The sequence below is a fragment of the Enhydra lutris genome, unplaced genomic scaffold (assembly GCF_002288905.1).
Source record: "Enhydra lutris kenyoni isolate GAN:26980312 unplaced genomic scaffold, ASM228890v2 scaffoldscaffold50, whole genome shotgun sequence".
NCBI lineage: Eukaryota > Metazoa > Chordata > Mammalia > Carnivora > Mustelidae > Enhydra > Enhydra lutris.
This window is the reverse complement of record NW_019154134.1, coordinates 17,211,262-17,223,312: the sequence shown is the minus strand read 5'-3', so window position 1 is coordinate 17,223,312 and position 12,051 is coordinate 17,211,262.

Genomic DNA, 12,051 nt, shown 5'->3' with positions numbered 1-12,051 from the left:
CTGAGCCTTGTTGTCTTGGAGACGGCAGATGTTTGTGTTTGTGATTCATATTATCAAGAATCAAGGAGATCCCTTTCTATCCCTCATGTCCTTTTCCTATAAACCGTTCTTCTGAAGGGAAGATGGAAGGCTCTGGGGAGCTACCCAGGGGAGCTATAATGCCACTGCTTTATTTCCCCTCCACTGTGCACTTGTTTAAATATACCAAGTCACCTCAAAAACCAATTTCTGACTGACTTGTAGCTTACCAAAAAAAAAAAAAAAAAAAGTTTTTGATGTTGTTCATAAGATACGTGGACTGAAGAAAGTGATAAAAGTCCTAATGAAGTTTATCCTGAGATTCAGAAGAATGGAGAAATATGATTCCCAGCTGAAAAGCCAAACTGTTCTTTTGAAATCTAGTTAGGGGTGGAGGAAAACATCAATACTTTGCTTCAGTGCCTTAGTACTTAGAAGAGATATATTGGGCTCTATAACTTAACTGCCAAATTCAACATTCATATCCATCTGGACATTTTTAAAAGGATCCTTCAGCCAGTGAGAATTGGCAGTTGGCTATATAATCACACCTGCATATGGCACAGGAGGTTTTTAATGGGCAACAGTCAGAGCAAGAAAGTACTGCATGATAAGCATTCATTGAGAACCCACGTTTAAACATGTTTGCACGTGTGAGTAATTATATTTTAGAGCTCTCAGTTAACAAGACTTTGTTTTTCCCTACAAATCAAATTAGTTGGGGACGTAGTTCATTTTGAAATTGTTTGGAAAATGTTTTGGTGTTCTAAATTTCCTTTGTACTAAACTTTTGCAAAGTTAAAAGGCAAGCCACAAACCTCCACAACCAGTGAAACCAAAATGCATAAAACCAACAACAAATTAAACATGATAAACACACACTAAATAAGAAGGAGAGTGTAAATAAAGCTTGTCTCTAAGTATGTCAACCTCCATGTGGGATTTAGGTTCAACTCACTGTAGATGGAAATAATTACATATCTGTAAAACCTGGTTTCACAAAGATCATTATTTGTCTCGGTCCACTTTAGGCTGCCAGGTCTCTCCTCTCATCTCCCTTGTAAATGCAAGTCTAACTGCAATATCCCAGCACCATCTGGGAGTGAAGCTGATATATTCTGGGGGCTATTCTTTGAGATGATTGCCAAAGAAAGATCAAATGTAATGGGGAAGGAAGTCCCTTATTTGGAGATCCCAAGTAGGAAACTGTCATGACCCACCTACTCTGGTACACAGTGCCCAGTCTGGCAAAGGCAATGAGATAATCTTAAAAAAAAAAAAAACAAAAAAAAACCACACACACACACAAAACCCAAAAACCCACTTGAGATAGTCTTATTATGGATGGCCTACTGACCCTAGTTACTCTGCTTCTTTAGAATAAAAACTGTGTGAAAATCCCATAAAGAATGGTCATTCATCCCTATGTAGGTGACTCTATCCAAACAGCTTTTGGGGAATGGTTTAATAACTTCCAAACACCAATCTAGAAGGAAACACTTAAGAACACTTGGAAAATTCTAAATTATATTTAAGACGCAGGGAGGGGGCCTATAGGCAACTTCTTTCTTATATGTGTAGGGAATCTGTGACTGCTTTGGTCGTGCTGGGCATTTCCTCTTCCACACCCTCCTCTTCTCCTGCTTTCTATCTTCCCATCTGTCTCTTGGCTGGACCATCAGTTTCTGACACCAAAAGAAATTATAACCCTTTGTGTGTAGAAAATACTCTTGAAAAATCAGAGATGCCTAATATAAAAAAAGTAGTCATCACAAATATCATTTGAAAATAAAATTGTGTTGTTTACTAAACTTGGTCCTCTCTTTGGTAGATACAAAGCAGATCTATGATTTTATAGGATAAGACTCATGTTTGCTTTTGACTCCTGAAGTAAGTGGAAAAAACCATTTCATATTTCTCAGCCATCAGTAAAGGAATCACTCTTGCCTTTCCATATGGGAAGGACTTTTCAGACTTGGATGGGGCAAGTGTCAGTACACCAAGACTGTATATTTATCACAAATATGACTTGAACTCTCAAGCCTGGGAGGGATGCATACTGTGGGAAGGGTGGGGATAACATTTAGAAAGAGAGCTATTCCTAATGAGGATCATAAGTTTGGGCCCCACAGTAATTTTCTTATGACTAATTTTTGTTCCTGATGGACAAAAATCCAATTTTTAAATGAAAAGAAAAGGGCTCACATTACACACAACATAGATCAATTCAGGCACTATCAATGACAAATTCTGACCTTACAGAGATGGATCAGTGAGAATTCACTAGCAGATAATGAAACCACTCAAGCTGTTTTAAGTGGTAAAGGATTTAAAAGGAATTAAATGCTTACAAAATGGGTAGAAGGACTCTAAGCTGACTTTTGCTTAGATGATTTGTAGAATAACACTGAAAAAGCTGGTCGGCAGGACAACTATTCCGCATCATCACCAGATGCCTAAGGAAATCAGGGAGCTTCTGTTCCCACCATAGGCTCTAGATCTACTGCATCCCCACTCAGCTCAATGCCAGTAAAATGGATCCCCTACCTCCTGATGTCTGGGAAACTAGGGGTGAACAGTGGGGACCATTAACTGCTTCCACAGGAAAACCATAACTGCATAGTAACACAGAATCAGACTACTTCATGAATGCCTTTTGAATCATGCCCAGATATGAATTACTTGGCAGAAGTTAGGTCATCTGAAAACCTAAAATACTTGGGAGAAATAGAATATTTAGTTTCCCAGTCTCTAGCATGACATAAGGCCATGGTTCTCATACTTTGCTGCAGATGAGAACTATGTTGGGGAGCTTTAAGAATCCAAACACCCATGGGACGCCTGGGTGGCTCAGTTGGTTAAGCGGCTGCCTTTGGCTCAGGTCATGATCCCGGCGTCCTGGGATCAAGTCCCACATCGGGCTCCTTGCTCAGCGGGGAGCCTGCTTCTCCTTCTGCCTCTCCCTACCACTCTGTCTGCCTGTGCTCATGCTCTCTCTCTCTCTCTCTCTCTCTCTAACAAATAAATAAATAAAATCTTAAAAAAAAAAAAAAGAATCCATACACCCAGACTACATGTCATAGCAAGTCAATTTAAATCTCTGGGGCTTTTTTTTTTTTGGTGATTCTGATGCACAGCCTGTGTTGAACAAAACACAAGGCATGGCTTCTCAAACTTCCCTGTACATACAAATATTCTGGGTACTTTGTAAAAAAATGCAGAATCTGCTTCAGTTAGTCAGAGTTGGGGTCCAATATTCGGCATTTTCACAAGTCCTCTGGGGATCTAATACTTCTGCCCAAGACGCTGTGAGAAGCAGAGTGGTACTACAGCAGCCCTTAAATGTTAGTGTGTATTGGAATCACCAGAGAGTTTGTTAGAACACACATGGCCAGGAGTTTACGATTCAGTAGGTCTGAAATGGGGCCAGAGATTCTGAATTCCTACCAAGTTCTTGGGTGATGATACCGAAGCTGCTGTTCAGGAGACCACAGTACTACGGATACCACTGAGGGAGCCGATCACACCATCTGTAACAGATGGCCACCACGTGGAGTTTCTAATAAATTCAAAGGGTTTATATTCCATTTAGATCCAACTGATCGAGAGGGACTCAGAGGAGAAAGTGAAATGCAATTACTTACACCAAATTCAGTTACCTTTATCTGTCTTCCTTCCATACATGGAATTCTCGGTGAGGTAGCTGGGATGACCTCACAGGAACATGGTACCCGGATGGCAGACATAAGGACAAGAAAAGAGAGAATATTCATTTTATAGATCTCAGTAAACAGACAGGGCTGTGTATCTCCACATTTCCTCTTTGGAGAATCAGAGGAAAATATCTAATGTTAGACATAGGGCAGAAGTAAACAATCAACAGCTCAGGTAGTTCCCATCAAGAGGTCTCAAGTGACATCCAGCTTACTGCTAGTTCACTAGACACAAATCAAATGCGGGTCGGGGTGGGGTGTTTTTACTGTGATGCAGTCTGGGGGTTAAATTTTATCTCTGGAGGGAGTGCCTCATCAGCCAACAGCTTTTAAAAACAGCCTTATTATAAGCTAAGGCAATAATAATCTTCAAACAATGTGTTTGTACCTTACCATATCATATAGAATTTCACTCAAAATCATGGTTTGGGTTCATTACTTATACTTTATTAGGATATCTCCCACCTCCCCATATTCACTCCTTCTAACCCACATTCACAGGGTACTTGTGAACTTGAAAATGGAGGTTCAATATCTCATTCATCATTACCACATGAGCCAAATGAACCTGAAAATATCATGACTTCCATTTATTGAGGAATGAAGATAATTAGGCACCTGGACTTAAATGAAATGTAACAACCTCCATTAAAAGAGGAGGAAAGAACTCCATAAGAGAAGTTGGCTAGCAGTTTCTGACTTTTTTCTTGAGTTTCAACTCAAAATGAATTATAATATTGAGCACTTGTCCCCACTGGTCCAAAGCATTTTCTAAAACAGTAGTAGAGAATCTGTCAAAATTACTGAGATACATAGTTTATTGCTAAGCCTTCAGAATGCAAAGAAACATGTGACAGTGAGCTGCTTTTACTCATTTTTACACTCCTGACATCGAACGAGAGGGTTTTCTTTTTCTCTCACAGCAACCAATTCTCTGATTCTCCAGACACCAACTGGGTATCCAACAATTCAATTAAATCCTGACACTAACTACCCAGAGCTAGCACAGACCCCACATGTTAAGGGCTTAGTCCCAGCAGACTAGTCCCAAAAGACTAATCTTGCACCAGCCATGCATCCCAGGACTTCCATATTTCAGACCAAACAGTTATAGATTGGGATTTTCCACAACTTTTTCCCTCAGGTTCAGTAATTTGTTACTATGGTTTACAGAACTCAGGAACATACTATGCTTACATTTACCAGTTTTTTATAAAGAGCACAACTCAGGAAGACCCAAGTGGAAGATATTTATGGGGCAAGGCATGGAGGAGTGTGCGCAAAGCTTCTATGCCCTCTTCATGTGTGCCGTCCTCCCACGTGTTAATGTGCTGACCAACTGTGAAGCTCCCCAAATCTCATCAGTTAGGGGTTTTTAAAAAGCTTTCCTTAGGTAGGCATGATTGATTCAATCATTGGCCACTGGTGACTAACTCAATCTACAGCTCCTCAGAACAAAAGATGTTCCCATCACCCTTATCACTTAGGGAATTAAAAGGGCTGTGGGGACTCTGTGTCAGAAACTGGCGACAAAGGTCAAATACCTTACCATGCTATCATAAAGGTGTAGAGACCCTGAAAGTCTTGCAACAATCTGTGGAGGTAGGACATGGGACAAAATATAACTAGCAATACAACAAAGCACCATCTTTGAGTATTAGAGACTCAAAGCATTACAAGCATTCAGAAAAAAGAGGGTTTGATTACCAAGGGCAAGGATAGCCTGGACCAACCCAAACTCCACAGTGGCTGTGGAGGTTCCTACACTTATGCCATGTCAGGAAAGGCATAGCTGCACAGAAAGAAAACCCCTGAAGCCAGTTTAGTTTGGTTTGATTTGGCTTGATCTGAGGACCAGTGGGGAAAAGGAGAGAGTGAATTTAGGAATGGAAGGTGGGGGGGGAGGGGGACTTAAGAAATAGTAGATGATTGACATTGGGGATACTGGCTTGCCTTCTTACTCACAGTGAAGAATCACCTATAAGCCCCTAGACAAACCCTAATCTACAATTTGGCACCAATATGGAGATAACACAGAAGTAATAGTGCTGGGGAAGGCAGCAGGAGGAAAAATGATGCAAGAGCATTTCAGCACACCACACTCTGTGTGGGATGTAAGGGGGCCCAAGAAATCCTTGGCTCCCCATGAGGAGACGCTGACGTTCTGAGAGAAACCATAGAATGGCAAAGGTTCAGGGAAAGATGGAAGATGCCTCTGTGGGCAGGAAACCCACAATGGCTCCAAGACTGTGAGTGTTACAAGAACACTTCAATAAACCAAAGGGGCCAGTCCTACCTCAGCAGGAACCCATCCAATGGGTAGACCAGTCTGGTCACTCCTGCTGCAGAGGCCAGCAAAAATCCAAACGTCACAGCAAAAGTTTTGTTAGGGCAGAAAATTTCAAGAAGGTCAGAGAAGAATATAGGAGTCTTCTATTATTCTAAGAGAAAATACAGTTGGGTGTTTGGAGACGGGATTCATCCAAATAAAAGTAAAAACTGAAGTCATACTAACAAAAGAAATCTCAGAGGGGTAGGATAATAGGAGCCACTCATATGGGAAGAAGGCCCATGGCTGTTAAAGATGGAGAGATGACCATGGTAAGTTTTCACTCCATTTTGCTGTAGAAAGGGACACTCAAAGGCAGAGACAGCATTTTGTGACTCATAAAAGATGTTGTTGAAAGAGATTTCTAATGCTACCCAAAACCTGTTGCCAATTCACTATTCACACATCAGATGCTGAGAGTTGTTATTGACACCATGTGGCAAGAAAATTCCGTTGAAAAAATTCTGAATTTTGTCACTGTATCATCCATTAACAATTATTAAAGAGAGACAGCAGAGAGGTTTCAGATGGAGATAAATATGCGCACTGCAAACAAGGAAGAAGAGAGCTTTATGAAAAAGTGAGTCGTCAACAAGGCTGAATCCAGTGAAGCCTGAAGTCGAAGCTAAGGCCTTATAAGGGACAGAGGTAAAAGAATCCAGAATTAAAAAAATGAGGAGGGGAGTGGGGAAGAACAGAGGGAAGAAGGTGTTTCTACTCCTAGGAGAAATTTTCCAATAAAAAAGAAAGATGGTGTATTTCAAAGGTCTTAGAGAAAAGTTTTTGAATCATCCATCATTTACTGTATTTTGTTTTTTGTGGATTCCTACTAAGTTGGGAAAATCTGCTCCATATTTATGACAAAGAGGAAAGAAGGAATTGTAGGAGAAATGATGAAGGATATAAGAGAAAGAGGGGTGGGCACAGAGTAGCGGAGCCCTGGGAGGGAAGGAAGGGCTCAGGAGGTGGGGAGGGATGCATGGGTTCATCTCTAAAACAGCAGAAGTGGGCAGCACGAGGAAGTCCAGACCACAAACTGTGGACAGGGTAACGAGGCAGTCATTGCTCAGAGCATGGTTTCTCAACCTTAGCACTGTGAGCATGTTGGGCTGGATGATTCTTTGCTGTAGCGCGGCTGGCCCGTGCAGGGTGTTCAGCAGCATCCCTGACCCCTGCCTGTTGGATGCCAGTAGCAGGTGTGACAATCACAAAGCCTCCAGACGTTACCAAATGTCTTCTGAGGAAGACAGGCAACATCACCCTCGGTGGACAACCACCGGGTTAGAGAGACCAGGTGGTAGCACCAAGGTGAGGAAGCTGCTCGCGTGTCCCAGAGGCCTCAAACCTCCAAGAGGTGAGTCCACACGGGAGAAAGAGGAATGTGTGTGTGCAGGACACTGGTATAAACACTGGGGCCTGGGTTACAGGGATGGAGAAGGGGTTAAGTCCCATTAGAAAACCCTCGCTTCACTCCCTCTTCAGCTGTCTCAAAGCAGCAAGGTCACATGAACTGGTTAGAAAAATTCACTACCTTCCTAGAGAGGAGGTCATAAATCTCACAAAATCCCCATCACTGTTACATATGCTATGGTAGGTGAGCTTTAAGGGGACACAGCCCTGGTCTTGTTAAATCACAGTCTATTTGTTAGGTTCAAAAGCCTTGTGGGAAGTTTATAGTGAATTACTGCAGCTGCTGACTTTTAAAACTTCACATGAAAAGGCTACAAGGGCACACCCTGCCACATGGTGGGTCTACATAGCCTCTTTAATACCCCAGGGCCACTGTGTCACATATCACAGGATGGGGGGGTGTGGTCGCCAGGTCCAGGGGCCAAGTGTGCTTAGTCTCCATGTTCCCAAGGAAGTTCTGTGGGATAGAGATGGGAAGGCATAAACAAACTGCAGATTCTAGAAACCCTGGCTTCTGAATTACACTGGTAAGAATAAGAAGTTTGCCACTGGCAAGTGTAAGCTTGGGGAAGTAGACTGCTTTGTGCCAAGGAACTGTTTCCCTCAAACCATCCTTATCTCTAGGCCCCACTGCCACAGGATTGGTAGCAGTGAGTAATGGGCACAGTTTTTCTTCACATAGTAGGTGCCTTCAAGAGCAAAGCTACAGATACTTTTCCCTGCCTCAGTGACACATAGAATAGGTTTAAGAATCTTATCCTGGCCATGGACATAGCCATCCATGCTATTATCTAGTTAGAAATACACTTAGACATTGCTCATTAAGCCAACGACATAAGATGGGGAACATGTCCTGAGAAAGTAGAGCGGAATCGCCGTTCTCTTGGTGATTCTGGTCAAAGGAAGTTTGCTGTCTACTTCTATGGAAAAAAATACCTCCAAGAAATGAAACAGAGCTCCAGGGAAAAAAGTGTCTCTTCCTTTTACCAAGCTTCTCTGAACTGTTGCTTAGAAAGAGACTTTGTATTTCTAGAATCGTCATCTCATTATCCCCCTCGCAATATGAAAATAACCTCTTCTGATGATATGAGGATGAGCGGTGTAGGGAACGTATCACTGGATGAACTCATTCACTCATTTGACCTCTACCAACTGAGTACCTGGGGGTGTGTCCTGCTCTGTGGATAAATAAGGAATGTTCCAACCATCCTGGATGGTGACAGGAAGGTGTGGGGCTGACCATCACTTTACTGTGAAAAGGTGTTTGTCCCTAGGCTTCTTTTATCTATAAAACAGAGGGCAAGTCCTCGCCATCTTAAAGCCTATTCTACCTTAAAGCCCCAAATGATGAGTCAGCCTGTAGCAGTGCCAAAAGTTTGGCCTATGCTATGAGCTGAACTGTATCCTGACCTCTCACCGTGCACTCTCCACGCTCCCACCTCCCTATCCCCCACTGTCCTACCTCCCCTCTGCCTCATTCCCTGCCACAGTATCCAAACATTTGTGCTTTAGTCCTAATTTTTAGTACATCAGAATGTGACTATATTTGGAAATGTTATTTACAAAAGTGATTGTGTTAAAATGAAGATGTTAGGGGGGTGCCTGGGTGTTTCAGTGGGTTAAGCCTCTGCCTTCAGCTCAGGTCATGACCTCAGGGTCCTGGGATTGAGCCCTGTGTCAGGCTCTCTGCTTAGTGGAGAGCCTGCTTCCCCCCTCCCCCCGCCTGCCTCTCTGACTACTTGGAATCTTGGTCATATAAATAAATAAAATCTTTAAAAAAAAAGATTAAGATGTTAGGGTGGACTCTAACCCAACATGACTGGTGTCCTTATAAAAAGAAGAGTTGGGGGGGGGGGGCGCCTGGGTGGCTCAGTCCTTAAGTGTCTGCCTTCGGCTCAGGTCATGATCCCAGGGTCCTGGGATCTAGCTCTGCATTGGGCTCCCTGCTCCGGGGGAAGCCTGCTTCTCCCTCTCCCACTTCCGCTGCTTGTGTTCCCTCTCTTACTGTGTCTCTCTCTGTCAAAGAAATAAATAAAATCTTAAAAAAAAAAAAAAAAAAGAAGAGTTGGGGGACACAGATGAATACAGACAGAAGACCATGTGAAACCTGGAGAAGACAGCCATCCATAAGCCAGGGAGAAGAGCCTCAGAAGGAACCAACCCTGCCCATATCTTTGTCTCTCATACTTCTAACCTCCACAGCTGTGGGAAAATACATTTCTATTGCTTAAGCCACCGGGTCTGTGGTATTTTGTAATGACAGCCCCAGCAAACTAACACAGTCTATATGAAGATCACTCAGAAACACTTACTTGAAGATACACAGGCTTGGTCCTAACCTGACAAACTGAATGAGATTGTCCAGGTATTAGGGCCCTGGCTAGATAAAAAATTTGAGAGTGGCCTAGTGATACATATGATGTCACTGAAGTAGAGATCCACTGGTCTACAGAATCAGTGAAGCATCAGTCTGCTCACCCTATTGATATCCTTCCTCTTTTCAGATGCATTATTTACTCTCATAGACATGATAACTGAATCATCACCTCCTATCAGCTCTGTGGGAAATCCAGAGATAAAGAGGCCAGCCTTCTAGTGATGTCCCCTGTCACAGGTCTTTCAACCTCTTCATGTCTCAGTAGGTTTCCTTCTGAACAAGGCAGAAAAACAGTCCACTATCTGCTTCCTAGGGATATTTTGAAATTTAATTACAAAATGCTTGTTAGAACTTTCCAGGATGCCTTTTGATGAAACAAATTCTCTGACTACAAAGTACTGTTTATTATGGAGGCACAGCCTAGAGGCACTGCAGTCTCCAACAAAGCCTAACTCCTTTTTTATGCAAATTAAGCACCACTTTAATCTACCTAGCAAATTACTGTGCTCTCAGAGAGGTTTAGTCAGGGGCTCTGTGGGTATCCATGCTACGTCCTCCCAATTCCTCTCTACTTTTCACCTCAGCTGTTTTAGTGTGTTCCTGTCAAGAAATCCTACAGGTATAATCTCACATTAATGACCTTCTTGACACCTGTGTGTTACTATTCTGGTGGGGTAAGACTGTGTCATCTTAAACATTAGTGTGACTGAACCAATTGATGTCACTGTTGTACCCACTGTCATCTTCTTGGCATAGAGCCCTGAGGGAATGTACCTAGAGGTTTGGCTGTGTGGATCTGAAAGATGATAGAGAAAGTTACCAAGAAATCACAATTATCTGAAAGTGCGGAGTCATTTAGAAGCTACAAGGAGAGGACCCGACAGAGAGGTAGTAGGAAGCTGGAAAGCAACTGGTGGCAATTCAGCCAAAGGACCTCCTTCTCCTTGAAATCATTTGCATTTCACATTCAAGGTCTTAAAAGAGAGAAGGTAAGCAACAGAGATAGGATTAAAGCAGAACTTTCCAACAGATGTGCAGACAATGGCTTACAGGTGTACAGAAATGCCTAGATACCAGATTTTCTTCATCCAGTAGAACTGGCCTAGGAGCACAAATCTCCAGGCCTGTCCCCTCCAACAGCTGGAAGCCTAATCAGGGGCTACAAATTCCTCCAGTTTAAACAATGTGTAAAAAAATATCATTTTTTCACATGTTCCATGATGAAAAAATTTAGGCACAAGTAGACTAATGAACTTCCATAGCTTCCTCTGTTTTTACTGCTTCCTCTCTCACCCTTCAGGTTAATCTCCTGCAGGATCCACCTGGATGTGGTGGGAAATGCCTTGCCTTGGTTCAAATCCTTCCAGAATTTCCCATTATTCTCGGGATAAATCTCCTAATATAGCCAAAAAAACCTTCATGACCCTCCTCTCTGTATATGTTTGCCCACATATGTCACCATTTCCCACTTCATTCAAACTGACCTGTTTTCAGTTCTTCCAACATGTCATGATAGTCTCAGTTTCAGGTTTTTACACATGATACTCCCTCTCTCTGAAACACTACTGCACACATTCAACACGCACACAAACACACACACACACAGGGGCAAATCCTACTTGTTAAAAGGGAAACAATCCTACCTGTTTTTTTCACCATTAGCATCCAATTCCTACTACATTGTTGCACATACACCAGTCCTTGTGGGATGAGTACACAGACAAATGAATGAGTTTCTTTCATACTGGAGAGTCAATAGTTTCGTTCCTTTTAACTTTTCTTTGTTTGAGTTTGCTTTAATTATACATCAACACTGAAAATAAAATAACTTTCTCCTCAATAAATCTCTTCAGTCATCTCTGGCCATATTATATAGATAATAACTTGAATAAAAGCAAGGTTCTGTTAGCAAAGAAGAAGGCTGGGAAATGAATGTTGGTAAGAAACCACTAGTGTGCTTTATAGTATGCAAGAGAAGGAATGGAGATAAAGGGAGGAAGTCATGAAGGAATGATTACAAGTCAAAATTACTGCATTCCTGTTATACAATGGGCATGGTGCTAAGTAATAGGGATAAGGTGGTGTATAAGACAAATGGTCTCTCGCCAAAAACTTTTGGGACTTCATCAAAATCAAAAGCTTCTGCACAGCAAAGGAAACAGTCAAGAAAACAAAGAGGCAACCCACGGAATGGGAGAAGATAT